General features: G+C 35.2%; 1 protein-coding gene across 1 annotated transcript in view; it reads left to right on the forward strand.

Moving 5' to 3' along the window:
- The window catches only part of obst-B (obstructor-B), a 152596-nt gene that overhangs the window by 24423 nt on the left and 101924 nt on the right, over positions 1-26249 (forward strand). The window lies entirely within an intron of this gene.

The raw sequence follows: 26249 nt of genomic DNA on the forward strand, positions 1-26249 counted from the left end.
TGTCCATTGCAACATTAAAGTGGCCCCGAACAAATGGGAATTGTTAATTTGGTTATTTTCTTACAAATTAATAAAGAATTTTGGACCGAAATAACATGAATGATATGATTTAACATACCATGTGCACTTACTTTACGAATGGTCTTCATAAAAATATAATTACAAAACATTCATATTTTATTTTTCATTTATAACTTTATACTTATTTATTATTTCATATTAATATTTATATCATACTTTAATTATTCATATCCATATATTTTTATATTTATATACATGAAGGCGCATTTCGAAAGTGCATTAAACATTACAAACATTAATCGGTCCATTATTGTACCTCCTCTGTTAATTAATATATTTGTAAAACCAATTTATGTTAAAAGATAGTATGTTAACAGGCATTAAGCATATAATCGAGTAACGATTTAAACTCATGTATCTTTCGAAATGTTAAACACAAAAAAAGAAAGAAAAATTCTAATTAACAAGTAATTCATATAACCCACAATAACAACTACGAATTGAAATATACTATCATGGTTATACACAATCAACATTCACGCAGTGCATGGCAGCCAAGTTCCGCGAAGAAAATTAAAACTGGCCTGCACTGCCGTAAGCATATTATACACGAACAAGAGTTTTGGGTAAAATCGCCGATTTCGAGGCTTTGTAAAAACGATTCTATTAAGGTTAAAAACATGAAATTTAGAATTTAAGGAGATATCCGTACTCATGCCAAATCTCACATTCCTACCTTCAACATATTTGAGTACTGGACCTCCAAAATATGCAGTTTTCAGGCTCACTGACTCACTAACTCACTCAAAATATGCAAAAAACTGTCCTTAACCAAGCAAGAAATCGATTCACTCACTCACTCACCAAATTGATTAGGTACTTCCCAATGAGATAGAAACTTGAAACTTTGCATAAAGGTACCCTAAATTAACTTGAGTATGAAAAATGTCCAAAATCTGAGGAATGTGCTATGGAAATTTTTTTATGTGCAAAAAACTGTCCTTAGCCAGGAGAAAAATCGTTTCACTCACTCACTCATCAAATTGATTAGGTACTTCCCAGTGAGACAGAGACGTGAAACTCTGCACAATGGTACCTTATAATGACTTGAGTATGGAAAAATCCGAAATGTAAAAAATGTGCTATGGGAAAGTTTTTATAGGCAAGAAACTGTCCTTAGCCAAGCAAGAAATAGTTTCACTCACTCACTCATCAAATTGATTAGGTACTTCCCAATGAGATAGAGACGTGAAACTTTGCATGAAGGTACCCTATAATAACTTGAGTATGGAAAAGTCCGAAATGTGTGGCATGTGTTATGAGAAATTTTTAATGGGCAAAAAGCTGTTCTTAGCTAAGCAGAAATCGGTTCATTCTCGCAATCATCAAATTGATTAGGTACCTTCCAATGAAATATACAAGTGAAACTTTGCATAGAAGCACCCTATAGTGACTCGAGTACAGAAAAAGTGAAATGTGATTAATGTGCTATGGGAATTTTTTATTGGCGAGAAACTGTTCTTAGTCAAACATAAATAGGTTCGTCCTCTCATTCATCAAATTGATTACTTGCTTCCCAATGAGATAGAAACGTGAAACTCTTCATAAAGGTACCTTATAATGGCATAAGTGTGATAGAATTCCGAAATCTGAGGAATGTGATATGGGAAATTTTTCATGGGCGAAAAACTGTTCTTAGCAAAGCAGAAAACGGTACATTCACTCACTCATCACATTGATTTGCTAGTTCACAATGAGATAATGACGTGAAGCTGTGCATAAAGGTACCTTATAATGACTTGAGTGTAAAAAAGGGCCGTAATGTGAGGAATGTGCTATGGGAAATTTTTCATGGATGTAAACTGTTCTTCGCAAAGTAGAAATCGGTTTATTCATTCACTCGTCACATTAATTTGCTAGTTTCCAATGGGATAGAGACGTGAAACTCTGCATACAGGTACCTTTGAGTGTGAAAAAAGTCTGAAATGTGAGGAATGTGCAATGGGAATTTTTTTATGGGTGAAAAACTGTTTTTAGCCAAGCAGATATCGGTTCATTCATCCACTCGTCACATTGATTAAGTACTTGTTTATGAAATATTGACGTAGAAGTCTGTATATTGGTACCTTATAATGACTTGAGTATGGAAAAGGTCTGAAATTTAAGTAATGTACTAAATTAATTTTTTTATGGATGAAAACTGTCCTTAGCCAAGCAGAAATCGGTTCACTCACTGACTGACTCACTCATAGGATTAATTAGGTAGTTTCCAATGAGATAAAAGGATGATGAATCTCTGCATAAAGGTACCTTATAATGATTTGAGCATAGAAAAATGTCCGAAATTTAAGGAAGTTCTATGGAACAAATTTATGGGTGAAAACTGTCCTTAGTCAAGCAGAAATCGGTTCACTCACTCGCTCATCACATTGATTTCGTACTTCCCAATGAGATAAGACGTGAAACTCTGCATAAAGGTATCTTATAATGACCTGAGTATCGAAAAAGTCCGAAATGTGACCGACGTGGTATTGGAAATATTTTAAAGGCGAAAAATTGTCCGTAGCCATTAGGTACTTCCCAATGAGATGAAGATGTGAATGTCTACACGATTCCGTGCAATTTTGCACGGTGCAGTTTCACACGCTGCTCATTATCGAGCAATTTCGCACTGTCTTCCTTATCGGATTAATCATTCTGCAGGTGTCGTGCATTTTCACACGGTCCACCTGTCAGTCATGTGATTCATTCTAAAACCGCTTTCACTGTAGGGAGTGGGAGGACAGGACAAATGTCAAGTAAATAAGAACAGAAAAGAAGCAAACACAAATTAAAATAAATACGAACAATTGAACTAATACCAGCTTCAAGTATTTTTCCCAATTGTACACCATACATGCAGATGTAGAACCACATATGATAAGACATTGGCTATACCAGTCTAGTATGCATCGATGCCAGGTAAAATAGAGCGAACATTCAAGGAACTGTTTACATTTCTTAAAATGTAGTCTGGCTAGTCGAGTGCTGAAAGTTGATTTTGAGCTTGCTTTGTGATGTGGTGTTTCCTAACTTACAGGTTTCTGGCTGCCATTACCATTTTAACCAGAGCGTCTGGTGGAAGCTTTTTAGGTCTCGTGGAAGAATACCTCAACAATGAAGATGTACGTCATCATGTTTGTATGTGTAGTGCGTTACGATCGATGAAGCTTGGCTCAATGTCATGGAGGACTGTCCGTCTGGCCAGAAAATCGAAGAGTTAAACGATTATTTCATTGAACAATGGGTGAACATTCCAAACATTCAGAGAAATATAGAACTGCAATATTCAAAGACACAGAACAAACAATCTAGTGAAGAGTTGGCGCAAGAAATTAAACTGCAGCATTTCTAAGAGTATACCACATATCTTGAAGCATCCGAGTGTACTTAAAACAGATGCGACGTCTAGACTTCATGCTTTTGCGAGACAGGGCTTAAATTGTAATCCGGAGAAGCATAGAAAATCAACTTAGTTCATCATGACCACAGATTGCGATTAGTCCTGAAGAAGCTAGGAAATGGCATGGACTTCTAAAAAGTGCTTGAAAAGCTTGAGCTTAAGGATAGGCACGAGTCGAGCTAAAAACTCGACTCGAATTCAAATCGAGTTTCCAGTCACAGGTAATTCTCTCGAGTCGAGTTTGATAAATAGTTCGCTCGCTCAGCTCGTTTTAACTCGTTTTGAAAACATGAATTGATTAGACTGGAAAAAGAAACCATAAGATTAGAAGCAGTACTGTCGAATACTTTTAGTGTTGCTCACGAGAGGGGACACTGCTCGCATCTCGTCTCGTCGCGATAACGAGATGACAATAGATTTTTATAACGAGACAGCCTCAAATGTCGTGAGCACCAATATAAGTATATACAGTAGTTCTTACGATCAATGCTGAGATCTGCACGGTCGAATTTTTGAGCCCAAGCAGAAGCCCAACGCGGGTAGTGATGTCAACTGGCTCTGCTCGGTTCAACTGAGCGAACAACTCGAGTCGGCTCGCTTAGGATAAATCATCGACTCGGCTCAATTGTGCCAAACGAGTCCATCGGTTCGGCTCAGGTGACTCCGGAACTCAAACCGAGAACCTCGTGAACGATGTCCTTGCCTCTTAGACTTTACGACTACCGAGGTCGGTAGTAAACTAGTTTTTGATACTCAGATATTAACCTGCTGTATTTCATGTTTATACACTGTGTTGTTATAATAATAATAATAATAATAATAATAATAATAATAATAATAATAATAATAAGTCCCATGTGTATCTATTTGATTCACAGTAATGTTTTACAGGTGGACCACGTGTATCTATTTTCCTCACACATATTGGTTGTCTTCTAGGACCTGTGTGTCTGCTAGACTCACAGTTTTCATTTGACTAAATGGTTCAATTGAAAGCTTTGATCCCTGGGAAAAGAAATTTTGACTTGGGTCATGAAAATTTCAACAGGTGGCAGCCCTGTGACTTTTTTTTTTTTTTTTTACATATCTAGGCTGGTCCCAGAGTGAAGTGTGTTTTGGTTTCGAGGTAAACTTTACTCATATACGCCTGGGACTGAAGGTGATAATAATAAAGTTGTAGCTGTACTAACTCATTGATAATAATTATATTGTCTATGTAGGATACTTGAAGAGACTACTTGAAACTTCACATAGGGTTTGACTCAACTCGACTCGAAGCTCGACCTTAATTCGGGTCGAGTTGGAGGAAATTTTTCGAGCCGAGTTCTCGAGTCGAGCTCAAAGATTTCTGTTTCGAGTCGAGTTTATAAAAAACTGGCTCGAACTCGCTCCTGCCCATCTCCAAAAGCTGGAATAATGAATTAGGAATTATACAAAATGAATTGACGATGTACAGAAGTATGAAAGTTCCACCTTAACGATTTGTTATTCGCTCGGAAAATAACCAGATGACAAGGTTCTTCTTTAAACTGCCTTGGAGTATGGAGCTAATGTTTTGTGTTTCACAAATCACAACGTTTTACTATGCTCTGGAGCGGGAACATCTTTCTTTGATTTTGACCTTCTTGACTGAATTCTCTGATGTGCTGCTTATTTATTTATTTTAATTTGTGATTGTTCTATCTTCTATTCCTAATGATTACAGTTTTTGATTGTTTCTTTTCTATGCTTATTTATTTTGTTATTCTTTTATGTTTTCATCTATTTGAAAGTGCGATAGGTTTTGTTATTATTTTTCTTATGAACTTCAATCTCATATTGTTTATGTTATTAATTTCTCTCCTTCTTTACTATAACTTTTGTTTGTATATCTTTTTATACAAACAAAACATACTTAGTTATTTTACTAAGTATGTATAGTTTTTATACATGCTTAGTTATTTTAATTTCCGGTTATTTTCATTATTGTTTCTGTGAAATATTTCCTAAGCTCTCCTCCTCTAGTTCGTATTTATTTTAACTTGAGTTTACTCCTTTTCTGTTTTTACTCAGTTGATACTTCTTTTGTGTCCTTCCTCCTCCTATAGTGAAAGGTTTTCAGGATGAATCACGTGACTGACAGGTGGATCGTGTGAAAGTGCACGGCACCTGCAGAATGATTAATCCGATAAACAGGACCGTGTGAAATTGCTCGATAATGAGCACCGTGTGAAATTGCACTGTGAGAAACTGCACGTCACCGTCTACACGAAGGTAGCTTATAATGGCTTGAATATGAAAAATATCCGAAATTTAAGGAATGTGCTATGGAATTATCTATGGGCGAAAAACTGTCCTTACTCAAACAGAGATTGGTTCATTTACTCACTCATCATTGATTAGGTGCTTCCAAATGAGATAGAGAATTGAAACTCTGTATAATGGTACCTACCTTATGTAATGACTTGTGTAAGTAAAAATTCCAAATTTAAGGAATGTACTACGAGAATTTTTATGGGCGAGAAACTGTCCATAGCCATTAGGTACTTCTTAATGAGATAAAGATGCGAAACTCTCCATAAAGGTACCCTATAACGGCTTGAAAATAAAATTTGAGGAGTTTGCTATGAACACATCATGTGCATAGTGATAATGTTGTCAATCGTCTGAGTGGTTGAGTTGGTGCCTTCCTCGCTGGTCTATTGACTACCACGTGCGTCTTTGGTGCATGGGGTCCTGGGTTCGATTCCCGGTGGAAGAGCCTTTGGAATCTTAACTCTCCTCGATGTTTCTGTGTTCGTGTCCCTGTCGTTCTAGGTTAATAGAAAAACGAGCTAAGGTCACTGAGAAAAATCCGTTATCCGGACAGCGGTATAGTGTACAAATATACGGGATCCTTATGTTTACTACATAAATCAATACTTAATATACGTTATCCATATGCTACATACATACTGCCCTCTTTCCCGCCTAGATGTTACACAATGCCATTGCAGGATGTCTGACATCTAACAGTCTTCCGTACATTACGTATGTCAGCTATAAGTTACATACGGCCATCTGTATGTGAGATCCTGACCGCCTGCATACAGTCTTTTCATTCGTGCGGAAAGTACGTTTATTCGGAACACATACGAAAAGTATGTTTAAAATATATTTTTTCAGTTATACGTTTAGTGTACGTTAAGTCCAAAAACTACAGGATTTACACATATAACCAACGTTTTTAGGTACGCCACATACATTTTTTCTCAGTGTGCGAGTAAAATAAGTGAAAGCTAGTAATAAGTAGTTAAGCAAGTTAATGAGGCACGTTCTGTGAATCAGTTAACTTTTAAAAACGTGGGCTAAGGCACGTACATACTGCCGTAAATTTCGTTGTTGGAAACCGAGAAAAGAAAAGCCAATATTTTGTCTTTTTTCGGTGAAGATTTTTCCTTTATTGCAGTCATTGGTATTAAATAGATATTGAAATTAATTTGATAAGTAAGATACTGTAGAGGTGAGAATATTTAAAATTAATGAAGTTTTCGAAGAAATGAGAAATCCAATTGTTTGAATTTATGTGAGACTAGCAACAAAATGTAACCGATTTCGTAAATATATTGGTACCACGAGTTATATTATAGTTACCACAGTCGTTATGTAAAAATGTTCTTGATGCTTCGTATCTCTATCTGTGAAGAGTGTGAGAATCTCTTACGTATCAGCCTTTTCATCAACAGTGAATTTCGTGCCTTTACTCTTCATATTTCCTGAATTTGCCTTCCTGGGGGTTCGCCCCCACACCCTCGCCTTTGCTCGGCCTACTTCCTCACACCTCTTAAGCTTACAATTCCCGAATTTCAAGTTTCTTTTCCTATTTCAACTATCTAAAAGATAAGATTTTGTATTCCAGGAAAACGCCTATTTAAATAACATGGTGATTTCTTCATCTTCCTTTAGACGCCTTAAAAATTAAAAATATTCAATTTTAGCAATTTTCCTGTAGGTTAGTCTCGGGAGGCTACAATCGTGCCAAACTTCATCATTCTAATCCTGCCGGAAGTAAACATTTTGGGGTGTAGGAGACGTCCAATATAAATAACATGGAAAAGGTTTCTTTGTTCCCCATAAAACCACTCTAAATTTTGAAATTTTCATTTTTACTGACTTACTTAGGTAACACTAACAAAAACGTTCAAGCATACCGAATTTCACGTTTGTATTCCAATTTCAAGTACCTAAAATATGACATTATAAGTCCAAAAAGGCCTATTTAAATAGCATGGGGAATTTCTTCATCTCCCCTTTAGACTCCCTAAAAATTAAAAATATTCACTTTTGGCAATTTTTCTGTCAGTTAGTTCCGAAAAACTACAATCATATCAAATTTAATCATTGTAGCCTTACAGGAAGTGCCCTATAATTTTGGGGTGTATAAGGTGTCCCATATAAATACGTACCATGGGAAAGATTTTTCAGTTTCCCATAAAACCACTCTAAAGTTGGAATTATTAGTTTTACTGATTTACTGAGGTAATACTAATGAAAACGTACAGGCATACTGAATTTCAATTTTTTATTCCAATTTCAAGTTCCTAAAACATGAGATTATATGTCAAAAAAAAAGACCCATTTAAATAACATGGGAAAATTCTTCATCCAGACCCATTTAAATAACATGGGAAAATTCTTCATCCGGACCCATTTAAATAACATGGGAAAATTCTTCATCCTCCTTCAACATTTCAACTTTCCATGTCAACCGGAAGCACCCCTTTAATTTAAGTCAGTTCATGTAGTTTTATATACAGTTAGGATATGTCGTAAGTTTACAAGCTATTTGAAAGGTGTATATCATTGGAAGGAAAACCCGAGGCAGTATGAAACTGCGCAACATGAACTCCGTAATTTCGCAATGTGGAAGGGTAGAGAACAACTAAGTATATTGAAACACCAGCCATGTCTAGTGATGTAGCAGCAAGGATTCAGCATCAAGGGTTTTGGGCAATGTTGATACTCTTCGTATTTAGTAATGAAAAATGAGATATTAGCGATCGTGATTTTGTAGTTCGGGTAAATGAATTAGAATCTCGTTTGGATATAACTCTCTGATAGATATTAAATAGAATAAACCCTCCCCGCTGTTCTAGTGGCTAGCATGTGCGCCTTTCTTGTACAGAATCTTGGGTTCGATTCCCGGTGGGATGTCCCTTGGGAACTAATGTTGCATGTGACACATTATGACTCCTTTAAAAATGTACAATTTTAAATTTAAATCCAGCAATATGCCACAATTGAGAATCCCAATATACGATATTGACATAGTGAACTACAAAAAGAAGTGAAATATGAAGAAAAACACCAGAGGTTCCTTTCAGAAGTTCCAGCGTTCCTTTCAGATGCAGTGGCCAAGGAACTTGGCTCACCTATCCTCATCTCAACACTATTTGAGGCTGACGAACTTGGCTGCACTTTTTGCACCTCTGGTGTTTTTGTTCATATTAAGAACTTCAAGAATGGTTTCGTTTTTAAAATAGTCAAATAAATTATTTAAATTATTTTTGTACGAATAAATATACAATTATTCTTGTAATCATGAAAATAGTTAGGTTACTGATGTGTATTTAATTCATCCCACGCCAGCCACATCTAACATCAGGTATTACTAAGTTATTAGATTACTAAATTGTATAATTATGTCATATTGCACAGCGCGTTCTTGCCTCGAACTTCGTACACTATGCTACGCATAGTTTCTCTGTACCTCATTATCTGTGATGTTTCCTCCAATTCTAAAATTATTATTGGCACGTTCTGTACTACGATTCACTATTTTATGATATTCATTATTTTGATGCACATTATCTCGAATATTTTTGTTACTTCTGAAAGAGTTACGAAGTTGGAAATTACCTTTTGTATTACAAATGAAATGAAATGAAATCTTTAAGTTTTACGTCCCATGTTTATACCGGCTACGCTAAAGGAGACGGTAATGGTGAGAAATGAATGAAATGGTTGAATGAAGAAAGTTGGAGGAAACGGAAGAACCTCGACAAAACACCCACCCACGGTGTTTGTCCAACACGAAGTTCACTTGGGTTAAGCTGGGATTGAACCAGGGATCCCATGCACCAGAGGCTCTACCACTAAGCCACCGCAGCCCCTCTTTCGTATTACAATCAGTAGTCCTTTTAATATCAACATTATGAATAGCCACTTGATTATGTCGGGTTTTATTACTGTTATTTTGCATCATTAGTTGATTTTCATAATTCTGTACAATTACAAGCAAATGGCTAAAATTAACACATTGGGATGAAATTAATACTTGTTGCAACCGGAAAAGTAACAACATTCGTTATTCGAGAGTCTTGCTTAAAAGGATTTAGAAGTTTTAAATCATTATAGGGTGAGATTACACTTCTGTCTAGCTTTGGATCGAAGTGTCTATTCCTGACCTACGCGTCTCGATTGGCTAGCATCAAATCATTTTCAAAATTAGAGATTAAGTCAACTTTAAAATCAGTGTACCGCTGTAAATTATTTTTTATAGACTTGTACCAAGAAAAACAGAGTGGTAACAAAATATATGGAATTATTTTAAGAAAATGAGATTTAGGTATGCCAAATCTCAGTCGTTCCAAGTTTGTCCTTAATTGTTTTTATTTCATCCTGAAGCTTCCTGATTTGGTTTGTATTTGCACTACGTTGACTGCACTTTGCATAACCTCAATGTTTGAAGTATCAATTCCATTTTGGCTCGTTCTATTAATTTGATGAGTTATTCGTTCTGTTACTTGTTGAGTCATGTGTTATATATGGCCATAACTTTGTTCGGTTACTTGCTAAATCATGTGTACAATCCGGGCATCAATTTGTTCGTTTACTTGCTGAATCATGTGTTCAACCCGAGCATCCATTCGTTCTGTCAATTGCTGGGTCATGTGTTCAATCCGGATATTCATTCATTCTGTCTTTTGCTAGTTCAATGAATTCAATTGTTGCCCTAGTTGTCGAATCATATCAGCCACACTAGGGACTGAATCAGTTGAGAACAAATTGCTCTGTTCCGCTCTATCACCAGAACAATTATTACCTCTATCTGAAACTATCATTTTGAGAGGTTCGTACATCTTTTTATTTGGTAATAATATATACTATACTTTTAATTACAAATTTGAGACTGGCGTACTGAACTTCCAACTACTATCGTGTCTTGAATTACCCCGTGAATTTGGCGCCGTAAAATATGTAACATTTACTCCAACTTCAATATCGTATTTTTGTTGGACAGTTAGTTACATATTTGCCCTAAGTTAGAATAGGCAATATGATTATTAAACTACTTAAGATGGAAATCACCCAATGAATGTTCAATGATAACATACAAAATAAAATAAATTTAAACTTGTGTATTTTACGAAGACTTTTTTTCATATTTACCTTATATTTTTATAATATTTCTTCCTTTTAAATTGAACATACATGCATTTTACAATGATGTCTCTTTTGATTGTTTCTTAACTGCCTAGAAATCTGTCTGTCTATACAAACTAACTACACAAATGTGCAGGTCTGGCCATAACAGAAAATATCTTCCGTACCAAACCATTGCCCATTACAACATTTACACAATTGTACGGATTATCGTTACAACCGTCATAGAGAGTAAAATCTGCAAATTTTGTTCCGTTTTTGGAAGTTTAATGTTATGCCCTCTGCCCTTTAAATATGTAAATAGATAAGCGTATCATTATTATTAGCTTGTTTATAGTTGTTAACCGAAGAGCTATTGATCTGCTTCATCCCAGTTCTTCTACACGAGAATCAAGAGTCGCATCATGGCATCTCATGAGGTAATATGCCCCTTTACTCTCGTCAAATAGGAAAAGGAAAATATTTTTCAGAACTTCATGGAGAGCAATTTCTGTAAGTCTTGTTTTATTACTACAAATTTTATGGAGTATGGCCCGTGTCTCCTTAATATATGTAAATAGAAAAGTTTATTTATTTATATATTTTTGGTTTTTAATCATTGGCTAATGATTTATGGATACTGCAAGTTGGCTCCAACTGTCCCAGTCCTTCTAGGCTAGGCCCTTGATTCCGGTTTTAATCGGAAGGTGGTGCCCAAAAGAGATACTCCAAAGACATACGCCACTACCTTTTGTACATAAACAAAATGTGTTGTGCACAAACGACGTACTAACGATTGAGTCCCTTTTGGCGCCAATCAACGTTGATGGGAGGCGCTGGCGCCTAAACTAGATACGCAATATCTCACACTTCCTGTTGTGCATAAGTCTCGGTTCAGACGAACAGAAAATTCTGTTGCGGACCCGTGCAAACCGAAAATACATTGGTTCTTATCATTCATGCCACACGAGCAGACTTTCCCGTGCAACTCTGCTGCGGATTCGCAGCGGGCAAACACTGAGTTGCGGGGACTGCTGGCTCACAGCGAGTCCGCGCAGATGTAGCGGGTCGGCAAACCATTGCTGGCAATGAGTCAAGCCACACAAGCAGACTTCCCCGTGCCCGCAGAAATAAAAAGCGAAAACCTGAACGTAGAACTACTCATTAACGAAATACAAAAATATCCCGATATATGGAATTTAAAGTATGAAAAATATCGAGACAGAAATAAAAGGCGAGAGGCATGGAACAAGATGAGACCTATGTGAGAAATTTAATGAAAAGAAACAAAGAAGAAAAAACAGCATTGATATGTATTATTATTACTTTTTAATGTGAGAATCTAATATTCATGTTGTGTTACTAATGACATAATAACACCTTAAAACTTTGTTTTGTTTTCGTTTGTTTGGTTTTCTTTTTGCTTTGTTTTGTTTTTGTTTATCAATATCTTGTCTGTGGTTGTTCCTGACCTTCCGTTCCCTTCCCTTTTTTTCTTCCTTTCTGATTTACTTATGAAATAAAGGATACGAAAATTTTAAAAAATAAACATTCATAATGATGATACCTCGCCGGTTTTGTATGCTCAAGGCACTGGCTGAGAGTTACTCTGCTGAGCAAATGTAATAATAATAATAATAATAATAATAATAATAATAATAATAATAATAATAATAATAATAATAATAATAATAATAATAATAATAATAATAATAATAGTAATAATAATAATAATAATAATAAATTCATGTAGTATTTACATTTGTTATCGTTTAGCATCCCGTTTCAGCAGCGAGGCTATGAACACTTTATTGTGATATCAACATCAATAGACAACAAATAGGTTTGAAGAACGAGCCTCTATTGATAATGCAGTTCCTTGATGGGATTTCTTATATCACTCACTCCGGAATGAATGGCCACTTGTAACACAGCATTATACTTTAGGTCGAGGTCACGTATTACATAGCCTCTGTGCTGAAAAGGGACGCTGAAGTCCAAACCAACCATCAACATAATAGCAGAACAGAAAAGAAAGAAAAGAAACATCGTTTTTCGGGTGACAATTTGTCGTCCATTGTTAACGTAAATTTAACACGAAAATTAGTTGAACATCAGGGTATTCATGAAATCTTCGAGTTTTACGCCTCACGATTATGTCGGGTAGACTAAAGGAGGCGGTGATGATGAGAATGAATGAAATAGTAGAATGAAGGAAGTAGGAGGAAACAGAAGAACCCGACAAAACCCAAGCACATGGTGTTTGCCCACCACAAAGCCCACTTAACGCGAGTGGGATCGAACCAGGGATGCCACGCACAAGAGGTGAACCCACTACCACTGAGCCACGGCGACCCCACTACTATAGAAATTCCCCTTCTCCTCTTCAAGCGAAAAAAAAAATTCAAAAACGCTGGAGCCTGTGCTCCATTATTTTTATTTAGGGGTTTACCACTACTATAGAAATTCCCCTTCTCCTCTTCAAGCGAAAAAAAAAATTCAAAAACGCTGGAGCCTGTGCTCCATTATTTTTATTTAGGGGTTTACATTCCGAATTTTACACCTCTAACCGAAGTGCATTTTCACATTCGGCTCTATGTGAATAAATAAAGGGAAATTTTAACGTTACTTAAATGCCTCTCTTACTCTCTTGGGAACGGAATGTTTGGAAACGCTCAAGTAAGTGTCTAATTTTTAATTTAAAGTTGCCAACATATGCCAAAAATTGTAATTAGTCACGCGGTAATTAAACTACGCTAGTGGACGCTAATAACAACTGAAAATATCTATGAATAGGTCCCCGAATTTCTTACTTTTTGCATTCATACAAACGATAGTTAGTTAACATAATCAGCTTACATTTAATATAACAGCTAACATTTGAATTGGTGGTATCGGAAGTCTTATGATAATATCTTCTGCTTTAATTTTATCACTCAACGTATTATCGTTAAGAGTTCATCAAACGAAGTACTGATCACGAGAAAATAATTTAAAGAACTTCTCTTCGTCATTGCGTAAATCAATAAACATGAAGACAACTGTAGCTGAAAATAAAATAAACTGTTTTCTATGTTGGACTGAAACGCTCCCGAGTTCATTGCGAGCAACGCAGGACGACCTATTTTCCGTGGCATCACAAATATGAGATAACTTATGAATATGCAAAAATCAACTCTTTCATAGATTATTTTAACAGATTAACTATTTGATAAATTAAAAGGAAATCTGAAGAAATGAAAGAAAGTTTTTGGCATATGAGACCACATATTTTTATGGAGAATGGTTCAATTCTAGATTTTTTTTTTTTTTTTTTTTTTTGTCTTGGCAAGGACAGCTACTACAACAAAACGTCCATGTCCAAAAATCAACAACATTTCAGAAAAGTGAAAACTGCACCTGCACGATCCGATTGATGTGTAGAATAGGTTTTGTCAATATTTTGAACTAACAGGAAACCAGGAGTTGTTTGTCTCTATGCATGTGTATATCTATAGAATCAAGCGTCGCTTGTGATCGTGGACGATAACAGAAACATGAAACATCTTTATGTACTGTACTTTCTACAAACTTAAAAAAAACAACAACTAAGAAACAAATCTTACTTAAGGCAATTTCTTTCATATACTAAATAACAAATTGTCCCTTATTTGAAACATGTGACAAGTAGAAAAATGTAAAATCATGTCTACCGAAAACAAATAAACTTAACGGAAATCGTTTGAAACACAAATCTCTACCTTATAGTTTCGGACGCTTGTTGATATAAATACGATCTCACTGGAGCTGCATAACTTTACCCCTGAACTAAATTAACCTTACATACCTTTACCTTATATCAACCTTTCCCAACCTTTTCACACTGCGGCCCCTTTATAGTCTACAATACATGTGAAGAACCTCTTGTAATATATACGGTTAGTGTTTATATTCCTTCCCATGTTAGTATATATAGCCTATATATATATATATATATATATATATATATATATATATATATATATATATATATATATATATATATATATATATATATATATATATATGAGAGTGTTTTTCTTTTTCTTTGCAGTAGTATAATCATATTAGGTGTCTACTCCGGAATCGGGTGGTCCTGGGTTTCAAATCGGACACCTTGACTAAGATGGATATAAATAAATCCAGTACGTAAACAAAATTAAACCACAATAGCCTACCCATCAGGACTAGAAAAAAGTATTGAAAAAAAGGTATTAACTTCAACAAGTTAACATGAAAGTACTCTTGGAGTATAGGCAACTTCTTGTTGGTCGTATATCACTCCTGACTTAAATTGACTTGTCATTATTAATTCGATTATTTAACTTAAAACAGTGTATTTCTCACCACTGTGTGTGCCTTTCTCAGATTGGCTTGCGGACCCCCTGAGATCGTCTTGCGGACCCCAAGTTGGGAGAGGCTGCCTTATATAAATTCCTGAATGTGAATGAGATATCTGAAAAGTCTCATCTAAATCTAGAATGAGATATCTAAAAATCATGTGTTGTCTAAAAAGTATTGAACCTTTGGAGATCAAAATTGAGGATATTTATTGCAGTTTGAAAATAATAACATTAAACCAGACATGCACCACTTTGTTCGGTTACCTGATACTTTTCTGAGAAAATTACAATCTCGGAGTTATAGAACTTTCGTGGTTTCTGGTTAGAAAATTCTGACTTGTGGTTTTCACACGCCTCTTTTGAAACTAACTTAACCATTTAGGGAGTTCTGCAAGACCGAAACAGATGATAGTCTGATAGTACCAGGTCAGGGATATATATATATAGTGGATGCATTAAAACCTCTCCTCCAAGTTCTCTCAATTTCTGACGAGTCGTTAAGGATGCACGCCGTCTTGTGTTGTTAGCGTGATATACGCCATCCTTTCTGTTGATTAGTTCTTTTATTTATTTTGAATTGCTAGGTGCACTCTAGCTAATTATCGACATTACAGGTTCAAGTCTGTCTTTCTACCGGGCGGCAGCTCGTGATGTACGATGCTTTTCGAATTCACCAAACGCACATCATAGCATTAGGCGGCGGCACATTTTTTACACATAAGGAAGCATGCGCCACACTGCCACACTGGAAGTTTATGATGGCTAAGTCGAGAAATATCCAAGGCATGTACTTCTGAGCTACGGTACCGTTTGTAAATCTTACTGAGAGTTACCAACTAAAAGAATTACCAACTTTTTAAAGATCTTACATTTGTTTATGCAGAAATCAGTGGATGAATCAATATTAGCCAACCGAAGTGTTAACGTGATCTACCTAAAATTCCCCGCGAACTGCTAGTACTCACGATTGATGGTTTGGCGATCACTGGTCTAAACGGACGTCCCATACAGTCTTTCTCCCTCTCGTTTCTTCTATCTGAGTAAATAGAATTTAGCTAAATATTTCGGGTATAATTGGGCTACGGCTATAATTGAACACATGCCTTGAAAATTGGCAGGCAAGAGGCAAGCTTTGTTAACAAGTAGTATAGGAACATAAGCCAATTATCTGAGTTGGCAAAATGATTTGTGTGTAAATAATTCAGTGAAGACACTCGTAGTTCTGGAGAAACTAGATAGCGAATCTTTGTAATCCTATGTGGATAAAAGGCAAGTAGCAATTTACGACTACGTTCTGCCGCAGAGCCATTTGCATTAGCTTGTAGCGAATGCAGTGTTCAACCCAGATGTGTCTTTTGTAAAAGCTAGAAAATGAAAACTAAGATACCTGGTTAATCAAAATGGTCACCGTTTGTAACCGCACGGTTTTGCCACCACTCGGCCAACTATAGAATTCAATGGCAAAAGAAATTTGGAGACTTTGATACAAAGTTCTCAACTGCATGTTGCACGCCTAGCCATGAAAGAAGATCTTCGGTCAAAATAAATTGCAGATCCCAGGAGAAGTCATATGAAGAGACATCAGCAAAATACGATGCGTGAAAGAGAGTTTCTCAACATATTTCATATCCGATCCAACTTTTATCACATCCTCTCGCCAGCGACCATCTGTAGTAATTTCCGGTTTGTAACAAACTTTTTGATTAGTCTTTCACATGTAACGTCATCCAAATGTTGTCTCTGAGCCATGTAATTGGAACATTACCACAATGCGTCTTGACACACCTCTGACGGACACCCATCCACTGCCTTGTTCCCTTCAATCAACCGCTTTGTGTTGCGAAAGTCGGGGCTACGTTCATTCTGACGCCACGTTATTTGAACGTAGCCCTCTGGTAACATGTTGCCGGCCTTTCATTCATTTTCATCGACTACGCAATATCTTACGTTACTTTATTTATCTCACCGTTAAGTGTACACACCTCACACATAGCACTCAGCTGTATCTGAATTCTCTCTTCCAAGCAACATAACGGATAAATTTAATATTTGCACCATTTTTGTTTCTTAGTCCATTGGTTTATAAGTCGAAGTATTCGATTTACTTGGAAAACTGGAATTTTAATTTTACTAACTTCTTCATGTCTAAATGTTCCATGCTTTGCAAAAATTAATTTTCAAATGTATAATTTTAATTTTCTTTAGTTATGGATCATTATTTATTTTTTTACATTCTATTATTTTTATTATTCTATTGTTCGCTTGTATCTGTTGTACTAGAGAAAAAACACCTCCTCCAGTTCCCTTCCAGGAGGCAACGCACCAAGAACTGACGAAACGTTGCCACGTTGAACCGCAATAGATATACGTTGGAATAAGAAGGATGCTGAACGATCATCTCCAGAAACGATAGATATGCGCCTGCCTACTACTAATATTTATAAATCAAATTTAATTTATTTCATATTGCATTTTGAAAATCCCCGTTTTTCGCACGTGGAGGGTAAGGTTTATGAAAATTATTTGAAAGTAAAGCAGTGAGTGAAATAAATAAATAACGCTTTCTGTTACGTAAGCCTGCATAACAAATATATATTGTTGGTTGTATACATGCAAGGTGTTCTTAGAAACTATCAGAAACGAGCGTACATTTTGTCCATCCCCGTCAATCTCCAATTCCCCCAAAATTGACAAGGTGGCTTCGTGCGCGATTAGATCTGATGAAGATTTATCTACGTGTAAAATTTAGTAGCTCTAGGTGATTCATTTGTACGCAAAAACTCATGACAAAAGAACAGACACACACACATACATACATACATACATTATTTTATTTATTAGTATAGACGTAAGCACATATTAATAAGACAAGGAAATCAGTAATATAAAATTATTAAAATTTCTGTTCATATCAAAGGACTTGTCCATATAAATCAACTGGTAGGGTGGCTCAGTGCTAGAGCGCTTAAATATGATACATCGGGTCCCTGGTTCGATCATGGCTATGTAAGTTTGTGATGGACAATCTGTTGGTTTTCTCGGGTATTTCAGTTTCCTCATAATTCTCATTCCACCAATTCTTTTATCATCATTCACTTACGTTATTCATCTCTCCCTTAGTTCAAAAGGCATAATAGTGGGACGTTAAACTGAAAGATTCCATTTCATTTTCTAAAGTCAATTGGCTAAAAAAAATTATGCAGAACTCAATACGGAATTCCCATAGACAATCTAAAATTTCAAAAATACCCAATACCAAAAATTATCACCACTGAAGACACGGCGTGACCGTCTGCAGAAAACCTAAAGGAAAAACTTAAATATGTTCAGAAGACAGGTCAACCACATGCTAAAGATAATCAAGCCAAAATCAAGAAAAAACATGTAACGTCAATATTTTTTAAATGTGTACCTATCAATGGTGTAATAGCTTACTCAATGGGCAGGCTGTTCTCGATACGATTTTCAGATTTCCGAGTCATAAGCATTCTCTCAAGTTAGCTGGTTTTGAAAATGGATCTTAGAGTGTCTTAAAGATTACGCGAAGGTAATCGATAAAATCTACTAATTTCAGGAGATTGATTTGGTTTTCGGATCTGGCTCTGAGACCACAGTAGAATTGGAAATATTAGCCAGAATAATAAAAATTTCTTCATGCTTTAAATATGCCCTTTTCTCTCCATGTAGTAGATAAAATTAATAGAAAATATTTATAACTATTTATTATTGCCACAGTTCGTATATTTGGTTAATGTATTATACTTATTACGTGTATAGGAGATTCTTACACTGAAACATCATTCCTTGCCTATTATTCCCGTATGGATAATTTCTGAAAGCAAAACTATTACTTGCATTGTTTCTACTTGATTTATGGTTCTATCTGGAATTGCAATTTCTTTAGTATTTGTACTAGGTTTAGTGCTAGTGATACGTATATTGAATTATAGGATTATTGCGTGTATTCGTATTTGCACTATACTGAACAGACATATGATTTTCATAATTTTGGACAATCAGGAGTAAGTGATTAAAGTTCATACATTAGGAAGAAAGTAATACTTGATATAACTTACATGGCAATAAAAACCTAATTGATGCTATAATTCGGGAATCTGGTTAAAATGGGTTGAGTTGTTTCAATTACGAATTTGGGCGTCTCGATTAGCTAGAATAAAATTGTTTTCAAAATTTGCCAACAAAATGCTTTTAAAATCTTCATAGGTACGTAGTCTAGACCTAATTGCTATGTACCACGTAAAGCATGGTGGAAGTAACAAAGGAGGCAAGATCTTAAGATAGATTTATCTATACCAATTAAATCGCATTCTACCTCGAATTTTTCAACAAAAGTACTAGCGGAAAGATCATCTACTCAGCCTCTGAACTTTATTAATGCTCTAATTTCACTGAACTTTACCGATAACTTTGACTGCTTAAATTTGGTTAGGTTGTGTTTAGCATCCCTTTGGGCATCCTATAGTACAATTTGTACCATACGGGTGTTTCATGGTACATTGCGTTATAACTCTTCTATTTGAGCCTTTTTGTCCGGGTCTTTTTTGTTTTTCAAGTCCAAAGGCATTGTAGAAGACATTACGTATGGCTTCACACCTTCCTGCGTCCACACATAGGAGGTGATGACGTCATAATTTTAAAATATATATTTTCTCTTATGAAGCCTATGTTCATGATTTTTTGGCGGGCTTATTTTTGCACATAGAAGATTGAAATTTTGCACAAACATTCAGTCCACCGAGTAGTATTTACCAGATTTTTTCTCAGATTTCTGCGTTAAAACAGGGGGGATCCAGAGTGGCAAAGGGTTGAAAAAAGGGATATTTTTACCCAAAAAATCCCTTTTTTCGTCATTTTCCCACCTTAGATACATAATCGAAACACGTGAGTCATACCGTCTGAAAGGCGGTTCTATTCTCAAAAAAATGATGTGCAAACCATGATCCTAGCGTAATTACGGATGTTTCAGGGAATTTTTACAAAATATCCCTCTGTATACGGGAACATGGTACATTGCCGGTATATATATATATTTGGCGGGCTTATTTTTGCACGTAGAAGATTGAAATTGTGCACAAACATTCAGCCTACCTAGTAGTATTTACCAGATTTTTTTTAGATTTCTGCGTTAAAACAGGGGGGTCCAGAGGGGCTAAAAGTTGAAAAAAAGATATTTTCACCCCAAAAACCCGTTTTTCGTCATTTTCCCGCCTTAGATACATGATGGAGACACGTGAGTCATACCGTCTGAAAGGCAGTTCTATTCTGAAGAGAATGATGTGCAAACCATGATCCTAGGTTAATTAGGGATGTCAGGGAATTTTTATCAAAATATACTTCTGTATAGGGTAATATGGGACATTTTCTGAATTTTTTGGGCGGGCTTATTTTTGCACGTAGAAGATTGAAATTGTGCACAAACATTCAGTCCACCGAGTAGTATTTACCAGATTTTTTTAGATTTCTGCGTTAAAACAGGGGGGTCCAGAGGGGCTAAAAGTTGAAAAAAAGATATTTTTCCCAAAAAATCCCGATTTTCGTCATTTTCCCGCCTTAGATACATGATGGAGACACGTGAGTCATACCGTCTGAAAGGCAGTTCTATTCTGAAGAAAATGATGTGCAAACCATGATCCTAGGGTAATTAGGGATGTCTCAGGAAATTTTTTACCTGAGATCATGGTGTTTTACGGTAATTTGGGGCATTGTAGAGATTCTTCATAAAATTTCTCCGGCCCTTACTATTCAAGATAAAAGCTTGAAATTTGGCACACACATACAGTCTACCAAGTACTATTTATAAGATTTTTTGAGATCTCTACGTTCACACAGGGCCGCTCCAGAGGGGCCCAAAGTGTGAAAAAAACTATTTTTCCTCTTCTGGTATATGATATGGGCATGCAAGTGGTACCATTTGAAAGTCAGCTTCATTCTGAAGAGAATGAGGTATGAACCATGATCCTAGGATAAATAGTGACGATGCAGTAGCTGCTTGACTGAAAGTCTAAAAAATACCACAAAAACCCAGGACCCCGAAAGGGATATACTCATTTTTCTTTACCATGTATTCTGTCCTCTTCTATTTCACTTTCTGATTCTGTGCTGGACATAATCCTTGTTGTTACATTTTGCGAACTTCCGTCTCGTGAATTAGCAATTTGGGATACTTCCGGGACAGCTTCCCGAATGTGAAGATTCTGGTGAGTTACAATATCATTCTTTTGACTGTTCTTAAAATCTCAGAATTCACGATACAGACCACGAATTTGAGCAAACTTATTCTCAATCCGAGCAGTGTTTTTACCAATCCGTTCTTCTATTTCATTAAACTTGTTCTTTAGATGTTGCGATAATTGTTCAAATTTGGCACTGCATATTTCGTTCTAATTGTTAAAGTTTGTTGTTCACGTGATCAAATTTATGGCTATGAGATTCCAACGTAGCTGTTTGGGTTTGCACTAACTATTCCAATTTACTTTCTATTTGATCAAATTTACTATTATGAGATTCTAATTTATTTATTATTTGTTCAATTTGACTTGCTAACTGTTCACTTCGACTTGATAATTGACCACTCTAGATTCGAATTTGCTTTCAATCAGTTCTTTTATCTGTAGCGTAAAATGCTGAAGTTCAGAATTAGGTGATTCTGAAATTGGTGCATTTCTTAAAATTTCCTCCATCTTCTGATTTGTGTTAATCTCTGGTTACGTAATATTTTGAATAATCTTACTATGCTTCAGATTAAACAAATTTTCCTGTAATATTTTCCATAAGTGGAAACTTTGCTTTGTATATAATTAAATTAAATTTTATTAGTGGCGTGGAATCCACCATTAATATATATAACAATTTATTATTGCCATAGTTCTTATTTGGTTAATGTATTGTACTTATTACGTACGACCCGAGAGATAGTTACACTGAAACATACACCAATCTCAACTTCTAAAACACTATATTTTATAAGAACTTACTTATTTAACATCACACTTCAAATCAAACATTTAACTGTCATGGCGATTCTCTCAATTATTCCGAAACATCTTGACAACCATTTACATCACCATAGCAACGTACAAACAGAAATATATCTAGATCAATCAAGGATCTTATAAAATAGAGGATCTGCCCTTACAACAAAATCTTGTAGCCATACGTCACAGTTTCGCCACCAATACTCTCCCCACTCCGCCCAATAGGATCGCAATGTTTTGAGCCAACAATCATGGCGGAAACAAAAGTAGCCAATCAGACGATAGCAGAAACGTGAGTAGCCAATCAGACGTGCCGATGCTCGGTTGTTTTTTGGTTTCATCGGTTTAATAGGATGAAGATACATATGGGCAGATCCTCTATTTATAACATCCTTGAGATCAATCGATAGATATTACCTACATTAATTCTTTCTTCTTCTTCTACAAAATGCTGGAGCACTGCTGCTCTGATGTATGAAATATATAAAATATACAACGTAGTCGTTGTATATTATAACATATACAATCCTCTGTTTTCTGGCTCAAAAAATTTGTTCACATAGAAATTCATTGGACTTTCCATCCATCAAATTACCTCGAAGTTACTATTGCAAAAATCGGAACTTAGTTAAATCGTTTTCTTGCAACACAAAATAGTTGATTTACAACAGTACATTGTCTATTTGTAATTTTGAGCAATGATATTTTCTAAATATGCACTTGGCTGGCTGATTTTTACTATCAGAAGAAGACAGAGAAATGTTTTAAATAATATGATTGTCAATATATATACAAAGATATTCAAATGTTCAAAAAATAATAAGGTTTTGTATAGCAGGTTGTCAGGGGCAACCAAAAATATAATATAAATAAATGGAATCAATGAAAGGACGGAGTGTATATTATTTAATGGCTCAAATATAAATCGAAAAGAACCAGTGATTCGTTATCGTTGTATATGGTGCCGAAACCCGGGATGGAAGGACGAAAAAGTTGATTATATATATTTATCGTTGTACACGGTGCCGAAACCCAGGAGTGAAAAGGAAAAGTAATAGTGTCGTTTTCGAAGTTTAGTAAAGAGCGATCAGATTGAGCCATACATTAATTGAACGTTTTTAAGGAGTGGCCGAACTATATATAGGAACAGTATGAATGTTACCGATGGTGGAACAACTGACGAACAAGCAATAAATTCATCCGATAACATGTTGGAAGCCTTAAAGGAAATATCACGGCAACTCAAGGAACAGGGTCAGGATCAAGCTGAACAGTTTGCTAGGCAGGCTCAGAACCAAGCCGAACAGTTTGCTAGGCAGGCTCAGGACCAAGCTCGATGTAGCGAGGAGCTATCAAGACAGATTAAGGAACAGGCTCAGGACCAAGCTGAACAGTTTGCTAGGCAGGCTCAGGACGAAGCTGAACAGTTTGCTAGGGTGAACCAGCAATTGGAAAAGTTGGACCAAAAGGTAAATCAGCAAGGTCAACATTTTGATGAGCGATTAGAGCAATTGCAACATCGTAATGATGGCTTACAACAGCAATGGCAACAAATGAACCAACAAATTGCTGCCAAATTTGAGACAACGGTAAAGGAACATACCAATCAGATTAAAGAAGATTTGTCAGTTCCCGAAACTTCATCGTCAGTTAGCAGGAATACGTTAAATGAACCTGAACCTTCTGCAGATCCAAAGTTGGCATAGACGAAGAAATATGACATTATTGATTTGAATGTTTGTATGAAATTAGCTAAATGTTCGCAAAAGCATACTGCGGTATTGGTTGAATCGGATTATCCCGACTTCTCTCTTCGTTCGAATGTTTTTTTTGTCCTGATGATGTGTGTAACGAAGATTCTGGTAGGTATCAGTATGCGAAAAGTTATAATCATCCTCATCATGAGAACGTTATTGATATCTGTGTTCCCTGTATATCCAACGTGATATTAATCCTATGGTTCATGTAGCAGGAGATAAGTTGATCCCAATATTCGTGAAATGCAGAAAGAAGACGTGTGTTTCCAACAGTGTTTGTATTGAGTGGCCGATTGAGTTGAATCTGTTGAACTGTGCATTTAAAGATAAGACCAGAATGATGTTAGTTAACACTCCGATGATGCTTTCACATAATCTGATGCAGTGCGTTAGTTTCCATCATCCAAGTGTGTTGTTGCAAAGTTTTGAAAATCCATCAATGATGCAATACATTGCTAGCTTGAATCAGACTAACATTAATCGAGACCAACTTCGATGTATTCATGTGCGATTGAAGTGTGATTCCTATGTACAGGAAGATGTTAAATTCACGTGTACCGGTGATGCAACTGAATCTAATCACAGAAGAAATAAAATCCGTAATAGGACAAAGTACCATGAATATTGTAGAAAGAATAGGTACAGATTTGGTAGGAGACATGACATCTTGTCACCATTAAAACGAATGAGAACTAAACCTAATTTTACCGGTAAGATAATCAAACCCAATCTTAATAGCAACCGTAATAGTAATCATGTAACCAAACCTAGTAGTGACAGTAACAGAGGTAGTGATTGTGCAACCGAACCTAATTTTATCGGTAGCATGACTCAATCTAATTACAACAGAAATAATACGATTTGTCAGAAACTCTATTCAGATGGCAGGAATTACGGCGAAAGTTCTCAACGTAAGAAACGAAGAACTGAAGAAGTAAATAATGCGCAATATTGTGTTTCCGTTTGTGACTTGAATGAACTTGTTGGCCATGTAACTTAGACTGGAATTCCGATGTTCGAAAAGATCGTATTCAATGGATTTTGCTTTAAATGTCATTATGATTTTTCGGTTTATTGTATTTTACTTTATGTTATATAATCTTGAGTTCATGTCTATGATCGCAGTTACTCAATTTGTCAGCATATGTCTTAATGTTATGTGTTTTCTTTGATATTTGTGTTTCATACTATTTATGTGTTTTTATATGATTGTCAAAATGCTATATCAATCACGTTATTAATGTTATGATGTTAATAAGATGTTAATAATTATTTTATGTTCTGATTATTATCAATATTTCAATCTTAATCTATATTTTGTTTAACTATATCATATATTTAATCATTTTTGTGTTCAAAGAACAACTATATGAATATCACATACATCTTTTTCAAAACCTTCTTCATAATGCCCAAATAAATAATTATTATCTTGTAACAAGCATTTAATGGACCCGAAAAATGACTTAAAAGTCAAACAACTGGTAAATCAAATTTCGAATGTGCCTTATCGTCGTTGAAATGTATAAATAAGTGAAAATGATGATAAAGTTTAAAGTAAATATGATTATAAATATGATAATAATATTGTTATAAAATTAAATATAATATATATGTATGTATAAATATATGAATTGTAATTTTCAAACATACGAGGTGCATTTGAAAACTCAAATGATTAACATGTATATGTAAACGGTCCAGAATTCTTTTTCTTTTTATGAAGTTAATGAAAAAAAGAAAAGTCCGTCGTGCGCCATAATATACAACAGTACATTGTATATTTGCAATTTTGGGCAATAAGATTTTCTAAATATGTACTAGGCTGGCTGATTTTTACTATCAGAAGAAGAGAAAGAAATGCTTTAAATAATATGATTGTCAATATATATATATATATATATATATATATATATATATATATATATATATATATATATATATATATATATATATATATATATATATATTCAGATGTTCAAAAAATAATAAGGTTTTGGATAGCAGGTTGTCAGGGGCAGCCAAAAATATAATATAAATAAATGGAATCAATAAAAGGACGGAGTATATATTATTTAATGGCTCAAATATAAATCAAAAAGAATCAGTGATTCGTTATCGTTGTAGATTCATTCCACCTTATATTAATTTTTAGCAGTCAAACAATCTTAAGGGAAAGAAATTATTATCGCTCATTTTCTTTATTCCATATTGTGTGTTCACTGAATGGTAAACCATTTTGAGGTTTAAATAAGCATTGTTGGAATTCCTCTAGTAATTTTATTAATTC

Source organism: Thermobia domestica, chromosome 7 (assembly GCF_964235325.1).
Source record: "Thermobia domestica chromosome 7, izTheDome1.hap1.1, whole genome shotgun sequence".
In the NCBI taxonomy this organism is placed as follows: Eukaryota; Metazoa; Arthropoda; class Insecta; order Zygentoma; family Lepismatidae; genus Thermobia; species Thermobia domestica.